This window comes from Ambystoma mexicanum, chromosome 4p (genome assembly GCF_040938575.1).
Source record: "Ambystoma mexicanum isolate Mex_15411 chromosome 4p, UKY_AmexF1_1, whole genome shotgun sequence".
Classification (NCBI taxonomy): domain Eukaryota; kingdom Metazoa; phylum Chordata; class Amphibia; order Caudata; family Ambystomatidae; genus Ambystoma; species Ambystoma mexicanum.
Window position 1 is genome coordinate 143,815,409 of NC_090927.1, and position 21,399 is coordinate 143,836,807.

The following is a 21,399-nucleotide window of genomic DNA, read 5'->3' on the forward strand; positions in this document are numbered from 1 at the left end:
ACTACCTGTTTTAATAGTGCTACCGAAGAGCAGAGAGTAGAAATGTCACTACCATGCAGCGAGTGGAAAATATATTCTTTGTTTGTTCTGGGCTCTTCAAAATAAAAGCCTGTAGGCACTGATTGGCGCACCTTTTGCTTAATGCAACTGATGCAATGTAATTGCATCACTCATCCACTTAGGAGAATGCAAAGGGTGTAGTGATCAGGCAAACTATTGGCCTCAGCTGCAGACATTCCCTGAAAGTGCACATCTGTTTTGGTTTCTGTGTGGCATGCACCATCTAAAGAAAACTCTTCCACATTATTTTATTTTTTGTATTTGTAAAGCGCCTAGCAGCCCAGAGGCATCGAGGCGCTGTTTCAAGAAATTGACTTAGTTACAAGAAGTATAAGGCAGTGCAAGGGTAACAGGTAGCAAAAGCATAACAATGAGATCCTGGGTGGGAGTTATACAAACAGTCTTGTTTTGATTGCTTTTCTGAAGGCATTGTAGGATTCGAGGCTTCTGATTGTGGGCGGGAGCAGGTTCCAGTTGGTGGCTGCTAACACCGGGAAGCTTGCGCCGCCTGCTCGGGGTTTGAGGCTTTTGGGGATGGCCAGATGATTGGAGAAAGGGATCTAGTGGGTCTGTTCTAGCGGGGCACGGAGAATCTCTGAGAGAGGTATCGTAGTGCAGCGTCATGGAGGCATTTATGGGTAAGTGCCAGAGACTTAAAGAGGACACATTCCTTAACGGGAAATCAGTGGACTGATTTCCTTGTGGCTGAGATGTGATCTCGCCTGGAGATTACTGTTACTGCTCTGAGGGCATTGTTTTGCACTGTTTGTAGTTTCCTGATGTTCTTTCCATGTTAGCATCAGTTCATTGTCTTTTGACACACATTCCAATACTCTTTTCAATGTGCTGATATTGAAAAGCCGCTGCCCAGTGTTATTGTCTTTTGTGGGTACTCCATTCACCAAGACAAATAAAGAATTGTGCAGTTGCCATTTCAAACCCACACGTGGAACATTATCTTTCAACTCAAGTGGAAAATGCACCTCTTATCCCTTCACCCCTGTTACAAGCTCTTTACAAGGAAAGTTCCTAGTCTAGAATCACCGGGAAAGGATGAACTATTCACAAAGCGCTCCCCTCAGCTGTATTCCAGTTTGAAGGGCAGCAGGAATAGCATACACTGCCATAGTATTTAAAATATTTGTGGAAGGCATGCACTCTGTTTTGAAGCTAGTGAAATAATATTTACATATTGTTTGAGGTTCAAAAAAAAATTCTACAACTAAACAGATATAGAGTGCTTTCCATTGATTTATAAAAGACACACACACTTCCTCAGAGATAGAGTGCTTTGCAATGACTTATAGAATGCACCTCTGAAAGACACACACACTTCCTCAGAGATAGAGTGCTTTGCAATGACTTATACAATGCGCATCTGAAAGACACACACACTTCCTTAGAGATAGAGTGCTTTGCAATGACTTATAGAATGCGCATCTGAAAGACACACACACTTCCTTAGAGATAGAGTGCTTTGCAATGACTTATAGAATGCGCCTCTGAAAGACACACACACTTCCTCAGAGATAGAGTGCTTTCCAGTGATTTATAAAAGACACACACACTTCCTCAGAGATAGAGTGCTTTGTAATGACTTATACAATGTGCATCTGCAAGACACACAAACTTCCTCGGAGATAGAGTGCTTTCCAATGACTAAACAATGTGCATCTGAAAGACACACACACTTCCTCAGAGATAGAGTGCTTTCCACTGATTATCGTGCTTTGAGCATCTGAAAGACACACACACTTCCTCAGAGATAGCGTGCTGTCCGGTGATTTATAGAATGTGCATCTGAAAGACACACACACTTCCTCAGAGATAGAGCGCTTCCCAGTGATTTATAGAATGTGCATCTGAAAGACACACACACTTCCTCAGAGATAGAGTGCTTTCCAGTGATTTATAGAATGTGCATCTGCAAGACACACAAACTTCCTCGGAGATAGAGTGCTTTCCAATGACTAAACAATGTGCATCTGAAAGACACACACACTTCCTCAGAGATAGAGTGCTTTCCACTGATTATCGTGCTTTGAGCATCTGAAAGACACACACACTTCCTCAGAGATAGAGTGCTTTCCACTGATTGTCGTGCTTTGAGCATCTGAAAGACACACACACTTCCTCAGAGATGGAGTGCTTTCCACTGATTATCGTGCTTTGAGCATCTGAAAGACACACACACTTCCTCAGAGATAGAGCGCTTTCCACTGATTGTCGTGTTTTGAGCATCTGAAAGACACACACACTTCCTCAGACATAGCAGGATTTTCAATGACTTACAAAATGTGCATCCGAAAGACACACACACTTCCTCAGAGATAGAGTGCTTTCCAGTGATTTATTGAATGTGCATCTGAAAGACACACACACTTCCTCGGAGAGAGCGCTTTCCAGTGATTTATAAAATGTGCATCTGAAAGACACAGACACTTCCTCAGCGATAGAGCGCTTTCCAGTGATTATCGTGCTGTGAGCATCTGAAAGACACACACACTTCCTCAGAGATAGCGTGCTGTCCGGTGATTTATAGAATGTGCATCTGAAAGACACACACACTTCCTCAGAGATAGAGCGCTTCCCAGTGATTTATAGAATGTGCATCTGAAAGACACACACACTTCCTCAGAGATAGAGCATTCTCCAGTGATTTATAGAATATGCATCTGAAAGACACACAGACTTCCTCGGAGATAGAGTGCTTTCCACTGATTATCGTGCTTCGAGCATCTGAAAGACACACACATTTCCTCAGAGATAGAGTGCTTTCCAATGACTTACAGAGTGTGCATCTGAAAGAAACACACACTTCCTCGGAGATAGAGTGCTTTCCACTGATTATCGTGCTTTGAGCATCTGAAAGACACACACACTTCCTCAGAGATAGAGTGCTTTCCAGTGATTTATAGAATTTGCATCTGAAAGACACACACACTTCCTCGGAGATAGAGAGCTTTCCAGTGACTCATAGAATGTGCATCCGAAAGACACACACACTTCCTCGGAGATAGAGCGCTTTCCAGTGACTTATAGAATGTGCAGCTGAAAGACACAAACACTTCCTCAGAGATAGACTGCTTTTCCAATGACTTATACAATGTGCATCTGCAAGACACACAAACTTCCTCGGAGAGAGAGTGCTTTCCATTGACTATACAATGTGCATCTTAAAGACACACACACTTCCTCAGAGATAGAGTGCTTTCCACTGATTATCGTGCTTTGAGCATCTGAAAGACACACACACTTCCTCAGAGATAGAGTGCTTTCCAGTGATTTATAGAATGTGCATCTGAAAGACACACACACTTCCTCAGAGATAGAGTGCTTTCCAGTGATTATCATGCTTTGAGCATCTGAAAGACACACACACTTCCTCAGAGATAGAGTGCTTTCCAGTGATTTATAGAATGTGCATCTGAAAGACACACACACTTCCTCAGAGATAGAGTGCTTTCCACTGATTATCATGCTTTCAGCATCTGAACGACACCCACACTTCCTCAGAGATAGCGTGCTGTCCGGTGATTTATAGAATGTGCATCTGAAAGACACACACACTTCCTCAGAGATAGAGCGCTTCCCAGTGATTTATAGAATGTGCATCTGAAAGACACACACACTTCCTCGGAGACAGAGCAAATTTCCAATGACTTATAGAATGTGCATCTGAAAGACACACACACTTCCTCAGAGATAGAGCATTCTCCAGTGATTTATAGAATGTGCATCTGAAAGACACACACACTTCCTCAGAGATAGAGTGCTCTCCAGTGATTTATAGAATGTGCATCTGAAAGATACACACACTTCCTCAGAGATAGAGTGCTTTCCACTGATTATCATGCTTTCAGCATCTGAAAGACACACACACTTCCTCAGAGATAGAGTGCTTTCCAGTGATTTATAAAATGTGCATCTGAAAGACACACACACTTCCTCAGAGATAGAGTGCTTTCCAGTGATTATCATGCTTTGAGCATCTGAAAGACACACACACTTCCTCAGAGATAGAGTGCCTTCCAGTGATTTATAGAATGTGCATCTGAAAGACACACACACTTCCTCAGAGATAGAGTGCTTTCCACTGATTATCATGCTTTGAGCATCTGAACGACACACACACTTCCTCAGAGATAGCGTGCTTTCAGTGACTATACAATGTACATCTGAAAGACACACACACACTTCCTCAGAGATAGAGCGCTTCCCAGTGATTTATAGAATGTGCATCTGAAAGACACACACTTCCTCAGAGTTGGAGCATTCTCCAGTGATTTATAGAATATGCATCTGAAAGACACACAGACTTCCTCGGAGATAGAGTGCTTTCCACTGATTATCGTGCTTCGAGCATCTGAAAGACACACACATTTCCTCAGAGATAGAGTGCTTTCCAATGACTTACAGAGTGTGCATCTGAAAGAAACACACACTTCCTCGGAGATAGAGTGCTTTCCACTGATTATCGTGCTTTGAGCATCTGAAAGACACACACACTTCCTCAGAGATAGAGTGCTTTCCAGTGATTTATAGAATTTGCATCTGAAAGACACACACACTTCCTCGGAGATAGAGAGCTTTCCAGTGACTCATAGAATGTGCATCCGAAAGACACACACACTTCCTCGGAGATAGAGCGCTTTCCAGTGACTTATAGAATGTGCAGCTGAAAGACACAAACACTTCCTCAGAGATAGACTGCTTTTCCAATGACTTATACAATGTGCATCTGCAAGACACACAAACTTCCTCGGAGAGAGAGTGCTTTCCATTGACTATACAATGTGCATCTTAAAGACACACACACTTCCTCAGAGATAGAGTGCTTTCCACTGATTATCGTGCTTTGAGCATCTGAAAGACACACACACTTCCTCAGAGATAGAGTGCTTTCCAGTGATTTATAGAATGTGCATCTGAAAGACACACACACTTCCTCAGAGATAGAGTGCTTTCCAGTGATTATCATGCTTTGAGCATCTGAAAGACACACACACTTCCTCAGAGATAGAGTGCTTTCCAGTGATTTATAGAATGTGCATCTGAAAGACACACACACTTCCTCAGAGATAGAGTGCTTTCCACTGATTATCATGCTTTGAGCATCTGAATGACACACACACTTCCTCAGAGATAGCGTGCTTTCAGTGACTATACAATGTACATCTCACACACACACTTCCTCAGAGATAGAGCGCTTCCCAGTGATTTATAGAATGTGCATCTGAAAGACACACACACTTCCTCAGAGATAGAGCATTCTCCAGTGATTTATAGAATGTGCATCTGAAAGACACACACACTTCCTCGGAGATAGGGTGCTTTCCACTGATTACCGTGCTTTGAGCATCTGAAAGACACACACACTTCCTCAGAGATAGAGTGCTTTCCAGTGATTTATAGAATTTGCATCTGAAAGACACACACACTTCCTCGGAGATAGAGCACTTTCCAGTGACTCATAGAATGTGCATCCGAAAGACACACACACTTCCTCGGAGATAAAGCGCTTTCCAGTGACTTATAGAATGTGCATCTGAAAGACACAAACACTTCATCAGAGATAGAGTGCTTTCCACTGATTATCATGCTTTGAGCATCTGAAAGACACACACACTTCCTCAGAGATAGAGTGCTTTCCACTGATTATCGTGCTATGAGCATCTGAAAGACACACACACTTCCTCAGAGATAGCGGGATTTCCAATGACTTATGGAATGTGCATCCAAAAGACACACACACTTCCTCAGAGATAGAGTGCTTTCAAATGACTTATAGAATGTGCATCTGAAAGACACACACACTTCCTCGGAGAGAGCACTTTCCAGTGATTTATGGAATGTGCATCTGAAAGACACACACACTTCCCCAGAGATAGAGTGCTTTCCACTGATTATCATGCTTTGAGCATCTGAAAGACACACACACTTCCTCAGATATAGAATGCTTTCCAGTGACTATACAATGTACATCTGAAAGACACAAACACACTTCCTCAGAGATAGAGCGCTTTCCAGTGATTTATAGAATGTGCATCTGAAAGACACACACACTTCCTAGGAGACAGAGCAAATTTCCAGTGATTTATAGAATGTGCATCTGAAAGACACTCACACTTCCTCAGAGATAGAGTGCTTTTCAATGACTTATAGAATGTGCATCTGAAAGACACACACACTTCCTCGGAGAAAGAGTGCTTTCCACTGATTATCGTGCTTTGAGCATCTGAAAGACACACACACTTCCTCAGAGATAGAGTGCTTTCCAGTGATTTATAGAATTTGCATCTGAAAGACACACACACTTCCTCGGAGATAGAGCGCTTTCCAGTGACTCATAGAATGTGCATCCGAAAGACACACACACTTCCTCGGAGATAGAGCGCTTTCCAGTGACTTATAGAATGTGCAGCTGAAAGACACAAACACTTCCTCAGAGATAGACTGCTTTTCCAATGACTTATACAATGTGCATCTGCAAGACACACAAACTTCCTCGGAGAGAGAGTGCTTTCCATTGACTATACAATGTGCATCTTAAAGACACACACACTTCCTCAGAGATAGAGTGCTTTCCACTGATTATCGTGCTTTGAGCATCTGAAAGACACACACACTTCCTCAGAGATAGAGTGCTTTCCAGTGATTTATAGAATGTGCATCTGAAAGACACACACACTTCCTCAGAGATAGAGTGCTTTCCAGTGATTATCATGCTTTGAGCATCTGAAAGACACACACACTTCCTCAGAGATAGAGTGCTTTCCAGTGATTTATAGAATGTGCATCTGAAAGACACACACACTTCCTCAGAGATAGAGTGCATTCCACTGATTATCATGCTTTGAGCATCTGAACGACACACACACTTCCTCAGAGATAGCGTGCTTTCAGTGACTATACAATGTACATCTCACACACACACTTCCTCAGAGATAGAGCGCTTCCCAGTGATTTATAGAATGTGCATCTGAAAGACACACACACTTCCTCAGAGATAGAGCATTCTCCAGTGATTTATAGAATGTGCATCTGAAAGACACACACACTTCCTCTGAGATAGGGTGCTTTCCACTGATTACCGTGCTTTGAGCATCTGAAAGACACACACACTTCCTCAGAGATAGAGTGCTTTCCAGTGATTTATAGAATTTGCATCTGAAAGACACACACACTTCCTCGGAGATAGAGCGCTTTCCAGTGACTCATAGAATGTGAATCCGAAAGACACATACACTTCCTCGGAGATAAAGCGCTTTCCAGTGACTTATAGAATGTGCATCTGAAAGACACAAACACTTCATCAGAGATAGAGTGCTTTCCACTGATGATCATGCTTTGAGCATCTGAAAGACACACACACTTCCTCAGAGATAGAGTGCTTTCCACTGATTATCGTGCTATGAGCATCTGAAAGACACACACACTTCCTCAGAGATAGCGGGATTTCCAATGACTTATAGAATGTGCATCCAAAAGACACACACACTTCCTCAGAGATAGAGTGCTTTCCAGTAATTTATAGAATGTGCATCCAAAAGACACACACTTCCTCAGAGATAGAGTGCTTTCCAATGACTTATAGAATGTGCATCTGAAAGACACACACACTTCCTCGGAGAGAGCACTTTCCAGTGATTTATGGAATGTGCATCTGAAAGACACACACACTTCCCCAGAGATAGAGTGCTTTCCACTGATTATCATGCTTTGAGCATCTGAAAGACACACACACTTCCTCAGATATAGAATGCTTTCCAGTGACTATACAATGTACATCTGAAAGACACACACACTTCCTCAGAGATAGAGCATTCTCCAGTGATTTATAGAATATGCATCTGAAAGACACACACACTTCCTCGGAGATAGAGTGCTTTCCACTGATTATCGTGCTTTGAGCATCTGAAAGACACACACATTTCCTCAGAGATAGAGTGCTTTCCAATGACTTATAGAATGTGCATCTGAAAGACACACATACTTCCTCGGAGATAGAGTGCTTTCCACTGATTATCGTGCTTTGAGCATCTGAAAGACACACACACTTCCTCAGAGAGAGAGTGCTTTCCAGTGATTTATAGAATTTGCATCTGAAAGACACACACACTTCCTCGGAGATAGAGCGCTTTCCAGTGACTCATAGAATGTGCATCCGAAAGACACACACACTTCCTCGGAGATAGAGCGCTTTCCAGTGACTTATAGAATGTGCAGCTGAAAGACACAAACACTTCCTCAGAGATAGACTGCTTTTCCAATGACTTATACAATGTGCATCTGCAAGACACACAAACTTCCTCGGAGAGAGAGTGCTTTCCATTGACTATACAATGTGCATCTTAAAGACACACACACTTCCTCAGAGATAGAGTGCTTTCCACTGATTATCGTGCTTTGAGCATCTGAAAGACACACACACTTCCTCAGAGATAGAGTGCTTTCCAGTGATTTATAGAATGTGCATCTGAAAGACACACACACTTCCTCAGAGATAGAGTGCTTTCCAGTGATTATCATGCTTTGAGCATCTGAAAGACACACACACTTCCTCAGAGATAGAGTGCTTTCCAGTGATTTATAGAATGTGCATCTGAAAGACACACACACTTCCTCAGAGATAGAGTGCTTTCCACTGATTATCATGCTTTGAGCATCTGAATGACACACACACTTCCTCAGAGATAGCGTGCTTTCAGTGACTATACAATGTACATCTCACACACACACTTCCTCAGAGATAGAGCGCTTCCCAGTGATTTATAGAATGTGCATCTGAAAGACACACACACTTCCTCAGAGATAGAGCATTCTCCAGTGATTTATAGAATGTGCATCTGAAAGACACACACACTTCCTCGGAGATAGGGTGCTTTCCACTGATTACCGTGCTTTGAGCATCTGAAAGACACTCACACTTCCTCAGAGATAGAGTGCTTTCCAGTGATTTATAGAATTTGCATCTGGAAGACACACACACTTCCTCGGAGATAGAGCACTTTCCAGTGACTCATAGAATGTGCATCCGAAAGACACACACACTTCCTCGGAGATAAAGCGCTTTCCAGTGACTTATAGAATGTGCATCTGAAAGACACAAACACTTCATCAGAGATAGAGTGCTTTCCACTGATTATCATGCTTTGAGCATCTGAAAGACACACACACTTCCTCAGAGATAGAGTGCTTTCCACTGATTATCGTGCTATGAGCATCTGAAAGACACACACACTTCCTCAGAGATAGCGGGATTTCCAATGACTTATAGAATGTGCATCCAAAAGACACACACACTTCCTCAGAGATAGAGTGCTTTCAAATGACTTATAGAATGTGCATCTGAAAGACACACACACTTCCTCGGAGAGAGCACTTTCCAGTGATTTATGGAATGTGCATCTGAAAGACACACACACTTCCCCAGAGATAGAGTGCTTTCCACTGATTATCATGCTTTGAGCATCTGAAAGACACACACACTTCCTCAGATATAGAATGCTTTCCAGTGACTATACAATGTACATCTGAAAGACACAAACACACTTCCTCAGAGATAGAGCGCTTTCCAGTGATTTATAGAATGTGCATCTGAAAGACACACACACTTCCTAGGAGACAGAGCAAATTTCCAGTGATTTATAGAATGTGCATCTGAAAGACACTCACACTTCCTCAGAGATAGAGTGTTTTCCACTGATTATCATGCTTTGAGCATCTGAAAGACACACACTTCCTCAGAGATAGGGTGCTTTCCACTGATTTATAGAATGTGCGTCTGAAAGACACACACACTTCCTCGGTGATAGGGTGCTTTTCACTGATTATCATGCTTTGAGCATCTGAAAGACACACACACTTCCTCAGAGATAGAGTGCTTTCCAATGACTTATAGAATGTGCATCTGAAAGACACACACACTTCCTCAGAGATAGAGCGCTCTCCAGTGATTTATACAATGTGCATCTGAAAGATACACACACTTCCTCGGAGATAGAGTGCTTTCCAGTGATTATCGTGCTTTGAGCATCTGAAAGACACACACATTTCCTCAGAGATACAGTGCTTTCCAATGACTTATAGAATGTGCATCTGAAAGACACACACACTTCCTCGGAGAGAGCACTTTCCAGTGATTTATGGAATGTGCATCTGAAAGACACACACACTTCCCCAGAGATAGAGTGCTTTCCACTGATTATCATGCTTTGAGCATCTGAAAGACACACACACTTCCTCAGATATAGCATGCTTTCCAGTTACTATGCAATGTACATCTGAAAGACACACACACACTTCCTCAGAGATAGAGCGCTTTCCAGTGATTTATAGAATGTGCATCTGAAAGAAACACACACTTCCTCAGAGATAGAGTGTTTTCCACTGATTATCATGCTTTGAGCATCTGAAAGACACACACTTCCTCAGAGATAGAGTGCTTTCCACTGACTTATAGAATGTGCGTCTGAAAGACACACACACTTCCTCGGTGATAGGGTGCTTTTCACTGATTATCATGCTTTGAGCATCTGAAAGACACACACACTTCCTCAGAGATAGAGTGCTTTCCAATGACTTATAGAATGTGCATCTGAAAGACACACACACTTCCTCAGAGATAGAGTGCTCTCCAGTGATTTATACAATGTGCATCTGAAAGACACACACACTTCCTCGGAGATAGAGTGCTTTCCAGTGATTATCGTGCTTTGAGCATCTGAAAGACACACACATTTCCTCAGAGATAGAGTGCTTTCCAATGACTTATAGAATGTGCATCTGAAAGACACACACACTTCCTCAGAGATAGGGTGCTTTCCACTGATTATTGTGCTTTGAGCATCTTAAAGACACACACACTTTGTCAGATATAGAGTGCTTTCCACTGATTATCGTGCTTTGAGCATCTGAAAGACACACACACTTCCTCAGAGATAGAGTGCTTTCCAGTGATTTATAGAATGTGCATCTGAAAGACACACACACTTCCTCAGAGATAGAGTGCTTTCCAGTGATTATCATGCTTTGAGCATCTGAAAGACACACACACTTCCTCAGAGATAGAGTGCTTTCCAGTGATTTATAGAATGTGCATCTGAAAGACACACACACTTCCTCAGAGATAGAGTGCTTTCCACTGATTATCATGCTTTCAGCATCTGAACGACACACACACTTCCTCAGAGATAGCGTGCTGTCCGGTGATTTATAGAATGTGCATCTGAAAGACACACACACTTCCTCAGAGATAGAGCGCTTCCCAGTGATTTATAGAATGTGCATCTGAAAGACACACACACTTCCTCGGAGACAGAGCAAATTTCCAATGACTTATAGAATGTGCATCTGAAAGACACACACACTTCCTCAGAGATAGAGCATTCTCCAGTGATTTATAGAATGTGCATCTGAAAGACACACACACTTCCTCAGAGATAGAGTGCTCTCCAGTGATTTATAGAATGTGCATCTGAAAGACACACACACTTCCTCAGAGATAGAGTGCTTTCCACTGATTATCATGCTTTGAGCATCTGAAAGACACACACACTTCCTCAGAGATAGAGTGCTTTCCAGTGTTTATCATGCTTTGAGCATCTGAAAGACACACACACTTCCTCAGAGATAGAGTGCCTTCCAGTGATTTATAGAATGTGCATCTGAAAGACACACACACTTCCTCAGAGATAGAGTGCTTTCCACTGATTATCATGCTTTGAGCATCTGAACGACACACACACTTCCTCAGAGATAGCGTGCTTTCAGTGACTATACAATGTACATCTGAAAGACACACACACACTTCCTCAGAGATAGAGCGCTTCCCAGTGATTTATAGAATGTGCATCTGAAAGACACACACACTTCCTCAGAGATAGAGCATTCTCCAGTGATTTATAGTATATGCATCTGAAAGACACACACACTTCCTCAGAGATAGAGTACTTTCCACTGATTATCGTGCTTTGAGCATCTGAAAGACACACACATTTCCTCAGAGATAGAGTGCTTTTCAATGACTTATAGAATGTGCATCTGAAAGACACACACACTTCCTCAGAGATAGAGTGCTTTCCACTGATTATCGTGCTTTGAGCATCTGAAAGACACACACACTTCCTCAGAGATAGAGTGCTTTCCAGTGATTTATAGAATTTGCATCTGAAAGACACACACACTTCCTCGGAGATAGAGCGCTTTCCAGTGACTCATAGAATGTGCATCCGAAAGACACACACACTTCCTCGGAGATAGAGCGCTTTCCAGTGACTTATAGAATGTGCAGCTGAAAGACACAAACACTTCCTCAGAGATAGACTGCTTTTCCAATGACTTATACAATGTGCATCTGCAAGACACACAAACTTCCTCGGAGAGAGAGTGCTTTCCATTGACTATACAATGTGCATCTTAAAGACACACAAACTTCCTCAGAGATAGAGTGCTTTCCACTGATTATCGTGCTTTGAGCATCTGAAAGACACACACACTTCCTCAGAGATAGAGTGCTTTCCAGTGATTTATAGAATGTGCATCTGAAAGACACACACACTTCCTCAGAGATAGAGTGCTTTCCAGTGATTATCATGCTTTGAGCATCTGAAAGACACACACACTTCCTCAGAGATAGCGTGCTGTCCGGTGATTTATAGAATGTGCATCTGAAAGACACACACACTTCCTCAGAGATAGAGCGCTTCCCAGTGATTTATAGAATGTGCATCTGAAAGACACACACACTTCCTCGGAGACAGAGCAAATTTCCAATGACTTATAGAATGTGCATCTGAAAGACACACACACTTCCTCAGAGATAGAGCGCTTTCCAGTGACTTATAGAATGTGCAGCTGAAAGACACAAACACTTCCTCAGAGATAGACTGCTTTTCCAATGACTTATACAATGTGCATCTGCAAGACACACAAACTTCCTCGGAGAGAGAGTGCTTTCCATTGACTATACAATGTGCATCTTAAAGACACACACACTTCCTCAGAGATAGAGTGCTTTCCACTGATTATCGTGCTTTGAGCATCTGAAAGACACACACACTTCCTCAGAGATAGAGTGCTTTCCAGTGATTTATAGAATGTGCATCTGAAAGACACACACACTTCCTCAGAGATAGAGTGCTTTCCAGTGATTATCATGCTTTGAGCATCTGAAAGACACACACACTTCCTCAGAGATAGAGTGCTTTCCAGTGATTTATAGAATGTGCATCTGAAAGACACACACACTTCCTCAGAGATAGAGTGCTTTCCACTGATTATCATGCTTTGAGCATCTGAATGACACACACACTTCCTCAGAGATAGCGTGCTTTCAGTGACTATACAATGTACATCTCACACACACACTTCCTCAGAGATAGAGCGCTTCCCAGTGATTTATAGAATGTGCATCTGAAAGACACACACACTTCCTCAGAGATAGAGCATTCTCCAGTGATTTATAGAATGTGCATCTGAAAGACACACACACTTCCTCGGAGATAGGGTGCTTTCCACTGATTACCGTGCTTTGAGCATCTGAAAGACACACACACTTCCTCAGAGATAGAGTGCTTTCCAGTGATTTATAGAATTTGCATCTGAAAGACACACACACTTCCTCGGAGATAGAGCACTTTCCAGTGACTCATAGAATGTGCATCCGAAAGACACACACACTTCCTCGGAGATAAAGCGCTTTCCAGTGACTTATAGAATGTGCATCTGAAAGACACAAACACTTCATCAGAGATAGAGTGCTTTCCACTGATTATCATGCTTTGAGCATCTGAAAGACACACACACTTCCTCAGAGATAGAGTGCTTTCCACTGATTATCGTGCTATGAGCATCTGAAAGACACACACACTTCCTCAGAGATAGCGGGATTTCCAATGACTTATGGAATGTGCATCCAAAAGACACACACACTTCCTCAGAGATAGAGTGCTTTCAAATGACTTATAGAATGTGCATCTGAAAGACACACACACTTCCTCGGAGAGAGCACTTTCCAGTGATTTATGGAATGTGCATCTGAAAGACACACACACTTCCCCAGAGATAGAGTGCTTTCCACTGATTATCATGCTTTGAGCATCTGAAAGACACACACACTTCGTCAGATATAGAATGCTTTCCAGTGACTATACAATGTACATCTGAAAGACACAAACACACTTCCTCAGAGATAGAGCGCTTTCCAGTGATTTATAGAATGTGCATCTGAAAGACACACACACTTCCTAGGAGACAGAGCAAATTTCCAGTGATTTATAGAATGTGCATCTGAAAGACACTCACACTTCCTCAGAGATAGAGTGTTTTCCACTGATTATCATGCTTTGAGCATCTGAAAGACACACACTTCCTCAGAGATAGGGTGCTTTCCACTGATTTATAGAATGTGCGTCTGAAAGACACACACACTTCCTCGGTGATAGGGTGCTTTTCACTGATTATCATGCTTTGACCATCTGAAAGACACACACACTTCCTCAGAGATAGAGTGCTTTCCAATGACTTATAGAATGTGCATCTGAAAGACACACACACTTCCTCAGAGATAGAGCGCTCTCCAGTGATTTATACAATGTGCATCTGAAAGATACACACACTTCCTCGGAGATAGAGTGCTTTCCAGTGATTATCGTGCTTTGAGCATCTGAAAGACACACACATTTCCTCAGAGATACAGTGCTTTCCAATGACTTATAGAATGTGCATCTGAAAGACACACACACTTCCTCGGAGAGAGCACTTTCCAGTGATTTATGGAATGTGCATCTGAAAGACACACACACTTCCCCAGAGATAGAGTGCTTTCCACTGATTATCATGCTTTGAGCATCTGAAAGACACACACACTTCCTCAGATATAGCATGCTTTCCAGTTACTATGCAATGTACATCTGAAAGACACACACACACTTCCTCAGAGATAGAGCGCTTTCCAGTGATTTATAGAATGTGCGTCTGAAAGACACACACACTTCCTCGGTGATAGGGTGCTTTTCACTGATTATCATGCTTTGAGCATCTGAAAGACACACACACTTCCTCAGAGATAGAGTGCTTTCCAATGACTTATAGAATGTGCATCTGAAAGACACACACACTTCCTCAGAGATAGAGTGCTCTCCAGTGATTTATACAATGTGCATCTGAAAGACACACACACTTCCTCGGAGATAGAGTGCTTTCCAGTGATTATCGTGCTTTGAGCATCTGAAAGACACACACATTTCCTCAGAGATAGAGTGCTTTCCAATGACTTATAGAATGTGCATCTGAAAGACACACACACTTCCTCAGAGATAGGGTGCTTTCCACTGATTATTGTGCTTTGAGCATCTTAAAGACACACACACTTTGTCAGATATAGAGTGCTTTCCACTGATTATCGTGCTTTGAGCATCTGAAAGACACACACACTTCCTCAGAGATAGAGTGCTTTCCAGTGATTTATAGAATGTGCATCTGAAAGACACACACACTTCCTCAGAGATAGAGTGCTTTCCAGTGATTATCATGCTTTGAGCATCTGAAAGACACACACACTTCCTCAGAGATAGAGTGCTTTCCAGTGATTTATAGAATGTGCATCTGAAAGACACACACACTTCCTCAGAGATAGAGTGCTTTCCACTGATTATCATGCTTTCAGCATCTGAACGACACACACACTTCCTCAGAGATAGCGTGCTGTCCGGTGATTTATAGAATGTGCATCTGAAAGACACACACACTTCCTCAGAGATAGAGCGCTTCCCAGTGATTTATAGAATGTGCATCTGAAAGACACACACACTTCCTCGGAGACAGAGCAAATTTCCAATGACTTATAGAATGTGCATCTGAAAGACACACACACTTCCTCAGAGATAGAGCATTCTCCAGTGATTTATAGAATGTGCATCTGAAAGACACACACACTTCCTCAGAGATAGAGTGCTCTCCAGTGATTTATAGAATGTGCATCTGAAAGACACACACACTTCCTCAGAGATAGAGTGCTTTCCACTGATTATCATGCTTTGAGCATCTGAAAGACACACACACTTCCTCAGAGATAGAGTGCTTTCCAGTGATTATCATGCTTTGAGCATCTGAAAGACACACACACTTCCTCAGAGATAGAGTGCTTTCCAATGATTTATAGAATGTGCATCTGAAAGACACACACACTTCCTCAGAGATAGAGTGCTTTCCACTGATTATCATGCTTTGAGCATCTGAACGACACACACACTTCCTCAGAGATAGCGTGCTTTCAGTGACTATACAATGTACATCTGAAAGACACACACACACTTCCTCAGAGATAGAGCGCTTCCCAGTGATTTATAGAATGTGCATCTGAAAGACACACACACTTCCTCAGAGATAGAGTGCTTTCAAATGACTTATAGAATGTGCATCTGAAAGACACACACACTTCCTCGGAGAGAGCACTTTCCAGTGATTTATGGAATGTGCATCTGAAAGACACACACACTTCCCCAGAGATAGAGTGCTTTCCACTGATTATCATGCTTTGAGCATCTGAAAGACACACACACTTCCTCAGATATAGAATGCTTTCCAGTGACTATACAATGTACATCTGAAAGACACAAACACACTTCCTCAGAGATAGAGCGCTTTCCAGTGATTTATAGAATGTGCATCTGAAAGACACACACACTTCCTAGGAGACAGAGCAAATTTCCAGTGATTTATAGAATGTGCATCTGAAAGACACTCACACTTCCTCAGAGATAGAGTGTTTTCCACTGATTATCATGCTTTGAGCATCTGAAAGACACACACTTCCTCAGAGATAGGGTGCTTTCCACTGATTTATAGAATGTGCGTCTGAGAGACACACACACTTCCTCGGTGATAGGGTGCTTTTCACTGATTATCATGCTTTGAGCATCTGAAAGACACACACACTTCCTCAGAGATAGAGTGCTTTCCAATGACTTATAGAATGTGCATCTGAAAGACACACACACTTCCTCAGAGATAGAGCGCTCTCCAGTGATTTATACAATGTGCATCTGAAAGATACACACACTTCCTCGGAGATAGAGTGCTTTCCAGTGCTTATCGTGCTTTGAGCATCTGAAAGACACACACATTTCCTCAGAGATACAGTGCTTTCCAATGACTTATAGAATGTGCATCTGAAAGACACACACACTTCCTCGGAGAGAGCACTTTCCAGTGATTTATGGAATGTGCATCTGAAAGACACACACACTTCCCCAGAGATAGAGTGCTTTCCACTGATTATCATGCTTTGAGCATCTGAAAGACACACACACTTCCTCAGATATAGCATGCTTTCCAGTTACTATGCAATGTACATCTGAAAGACACACACACACTTCCTCAGAGATAGAGCGCTTTCCAGTGATTTATAGAATGTGCATCTGAAAGAAACACACACTTCCTCAGAGATAGAGTGTTTTCCACTGATTATCATGCTTTGAGCATCTGAAAGACACACACTTCCTCAGAGATAGAGTGCTTTCCACTGACTTATAGAATGTGCGTCTGAAAGACACACACACTTCCTCGGTGATAGGGTGCTTTTCACTGATTATCATGCTTTGAGCATCTGAAAGACACACACACTTCCTCAGAGATAGAGTGCTTTCCAATGACTTATAGAATGTGCATCTGAAAGACACACACACTTCCTCAGAGATAGAGTGCTCTCCAGTGATTTATACAATGTGCATCTGAAAGACACACACACTTCCTCGGAGATAGAGTGCTTTCCAGTGATTATCGTGCTTTGAGCATCTGAAAGACACACACATTTCCTCAGAGATAGAGTGCTTTCCAATGACTTATAGAATGTGCATCTGAAAGACACACACACTTCCTCAGAGATAGGGTGCTTTCCACTGATTATTGTGCTTTGAGCATCTTAAAGACACACACACTTTGTCAGATATAGAGTGCTTTCCACTGATTATCGTGCTTTGAGCATCTGAAAGACACACACACTTCCTCAGAGATAGAGTGCTTTCCAGTGATTTATAGAATGTGCATCTGAAAGACACACACACTTCCTCAGAGATAGAGTGCTTTCCAGTGATTATCATGCTTTGAGCATCTGAAAGACACACACACTTCCTCAGAGATAGAGTGCTTTCCAGTGATTTATAGAATGTGCATCTGAAAGACACACACACTTCCTCAGAGATAGAGTGCTTTCCACTGATTATCATGCTTTCAGCATCTGAACGACACACACACTTCCTCAGAGATAGCGTGCTGTCCGGTGATTTATAGAATGTGCATCTGAAAGACACACACACTTCCTCAGAGATAGAGCGCTTCCCAGTGATTTATAGAATGTGCATCTGAAAGACACACACACTTCCTCGGAGACAGAGCAAATTTCCAATGACTTATAGAATGTGCATCTGAAAGACACACACACTTCCTCAGAGATAGAGCATTCTCCAGTGATTTATAGAATGTGCATCTGAAAGACACACACACTTCCTCAGAGATAGAGTGCTCTCCAGTGATTTATAGAATGTGCATCTGAAAGACACACACACTTCCTCAGAGATAGAGTGCTTTCCACTGATTATCATGCTTTGAGCATCTGAAAGACACACACACTTCCTCAGAGATAGAGTGCTTTCCAGTGATTATCATGCTTTGAGCATCTGAAAGACACACACGCTTCCTCAGAGATAGAGTGCCTTCCAGTGATTTATAGAATGTGCATCTGAAAGACACACACACTTCCTCAGAGATAGAGTGCTTTCCACTGATTATCATGCTTTGAGCATCTGAACGACACACACACTTCCTCAGAGATAGCGTGCTTTCAGTGACTATACAATGTACATCTGAAAGACACACACACACTTCCTCAGAGATAGAGCGCTTCCCAGTGATTTATAGAATGTGCATCTGAAAGACACACACACTTCCTCAGAGATAGAGCATTCTCCAGTGATTTATAGTATATGCATCTGAAAGACACACACACTTCCTCAGAGATAGAGTACTTTCCACTGATTATCGTGCTTTGAGCATCTGAAAGACACACACATTTCCTCAGAGATAGAGTGCTTTTCAATGACTTATAGAATGTGCATCTGAAAGACACACACACTTCCTCAGAGATAGAGTGCTTTCCACTGATTATCGTGCTTTGAGCATCTGAAAGACACACACACTTCCTCAGAGATAGAGTGCTTTCCAGTGATTTATAGAATTTGCATCTGAAAGACACACACACTTCCTCGGAGATAGAGCGCTTTCCAGTGACTCATAGAATGTGCATCCGAAAGACACACACACTTCCTCGGAGATAGAGCGCTTTCCAGTGACTTATAGAATGTGCAGCTGAAAGACACAAACACTTCCCCAGAGATAGACTGCTTTTCCAATGACTTATACAATGTGCATCTGCAAGACACACAAACTTCCTCGGAGAGAGAGTGCTTTCCATTGACTATACAATGTGCATCTTAAAGACACACAAACTTCCTCAGAGATAGAGTGCTTTCCACTGATTATCGTGCTTTGAGCATCTGAAAGACACACACACTTCCTCAGAGATAGAGTGCTTTCCAGTGATTTATAGAATGTGCATCTGAAAGACACACACACTTCCTCAGAGATAGAGTGCTTTCCAGTGATTATCATGCTTTGAGCATCTGAAAGACACACACACTTCCTCAGAGATAGCGTGCTGTCCGGTGATTTATAGAATGTGCATCTGAAAGACACACACACTTCCTCAGAGATAGAGCGCTTCCCAGTGATTTATAGAATGTGCATCTGAAAGACACACACACTTCCTCGGAGACAGAGCAAATTTCCAATGACTTATAGAATGTGCATCTGAAAGACACACACACTTCCTCAGAGATAGAGCGCTTTCCAGTGACTTATAGAATGTGCAGCTGAAAGACACAAACACTTCCTCAGAGATAGACTGCTTTTCCAATGACTTATACAATGTGCATCTGCAAGACACACAAACTTCCTCGGAGAGAGAGTGCTTTCCATTGACTATACAATGTGCATCTTAAAGACACACACACTTCCTCAGAGATAGAGTGCTTTCCACTGATTATCGTGCTTTGAGCATCTGAAAGACACACACACTTCCTCAGAGATAGAGTGCTTTCCAGTGATTTATAGAATGTGCATCTGAAAGACACACACACTTCCTCAGAGATAGAGTGCTTTCCAGTGATTATCATGCTTTGAGCATCTGAAAGACACACACACTTCCTCAGAGATAGAGTGCTTTCCAGTGATTTATAGAATGTGCATCTGAAAGACACACACACTTCCTCAGAGATAGAGTGCTTTCCACTGATTATCATGCTTTGAGCATCTGAATGACACACACACTTCCTCAGAGATAGCGTGCTTTCAGTGACTATACAATGTACATCTCACACACACACTTCCTCAGAGATAGAGCGCTTCCCAGTGATTTATAGAATGTGCATCTGAAAGACACACACACTTCCTCAGAGATAGAGCATTCTCCAGTGATTTATAGAATGTGCATCTGAAAGACACACACACTTCCTCGGAGATAGGGTGCTTTCCACTGATTACCGTGCTTTGAGCATCTGAAAGACACACACACTTCCTCAGAGATAGAGTGCTTTCCAGTGATTTATAGAATTTGCATCTGAAAGACACACACACTTCCTCGGAGATAGAGCACTTTCCAGTGACTCATAGAATGTGCATCCGAAAGACACACACACTTCCTCGGAGATAAAGCGCTTTCCAGTGACTTATAGAATGTGCATCTGAAAGACACAAACACTTCATCAGAGATAGAGTGCTTTCCACTGATTATCATGCTTTGAGCATCTGAAAGACACACACACTTCCTCAGAGATAGAGTGCTTTCCACTGATTATCGTGCTATGAGCATCTGAAAGACACACACACTTCCTCAGAGATAGCGGGATTTCCAATGACTTATGGAATGTGCATCCAAAAGACACACACACTTCCTCAGAGATAGAGTGCTTTCAAATGACTTATAGAATGTGCATCTGAAAGACACACACACTTCCTCGGAGAGAGCACTTTCCAGTGATTTATGGAATGTGCATCTGAAAGACACACACACTTCCCCAGAGATAGAGTGCTTTCCACTGATTATCATGCTTTGAGCATCTGAAAGACACACACACTTCCTCAGATATAGAATGCTTTCCAGTGACTATACAATGTACATCTGAAAGACACAAACACACTTCCTCAGAGATAGAGCGCTTTCCAGTGATTTATAGAATGTGCATCTGAAAGACACACACACTTCCTAGGAGACAGAGCAAA

At 42.3% G+C, this 21,399-nt stretch overlaps 1 protein-coding gene across 1 annotated transcript in view; it reads right to left on the bottom strand.

The window, feature by feature from the left end:
- Positions 1-21,399, bottom strand: part of LOC138453081 (seminal plasma protein pB1-like) — a 420,884-nt gene that overhangs the window by 308,204 nt on the left and 91,281 nt on the right. The gene's annotated exons all lie outside the window — the stretch shown is intronic.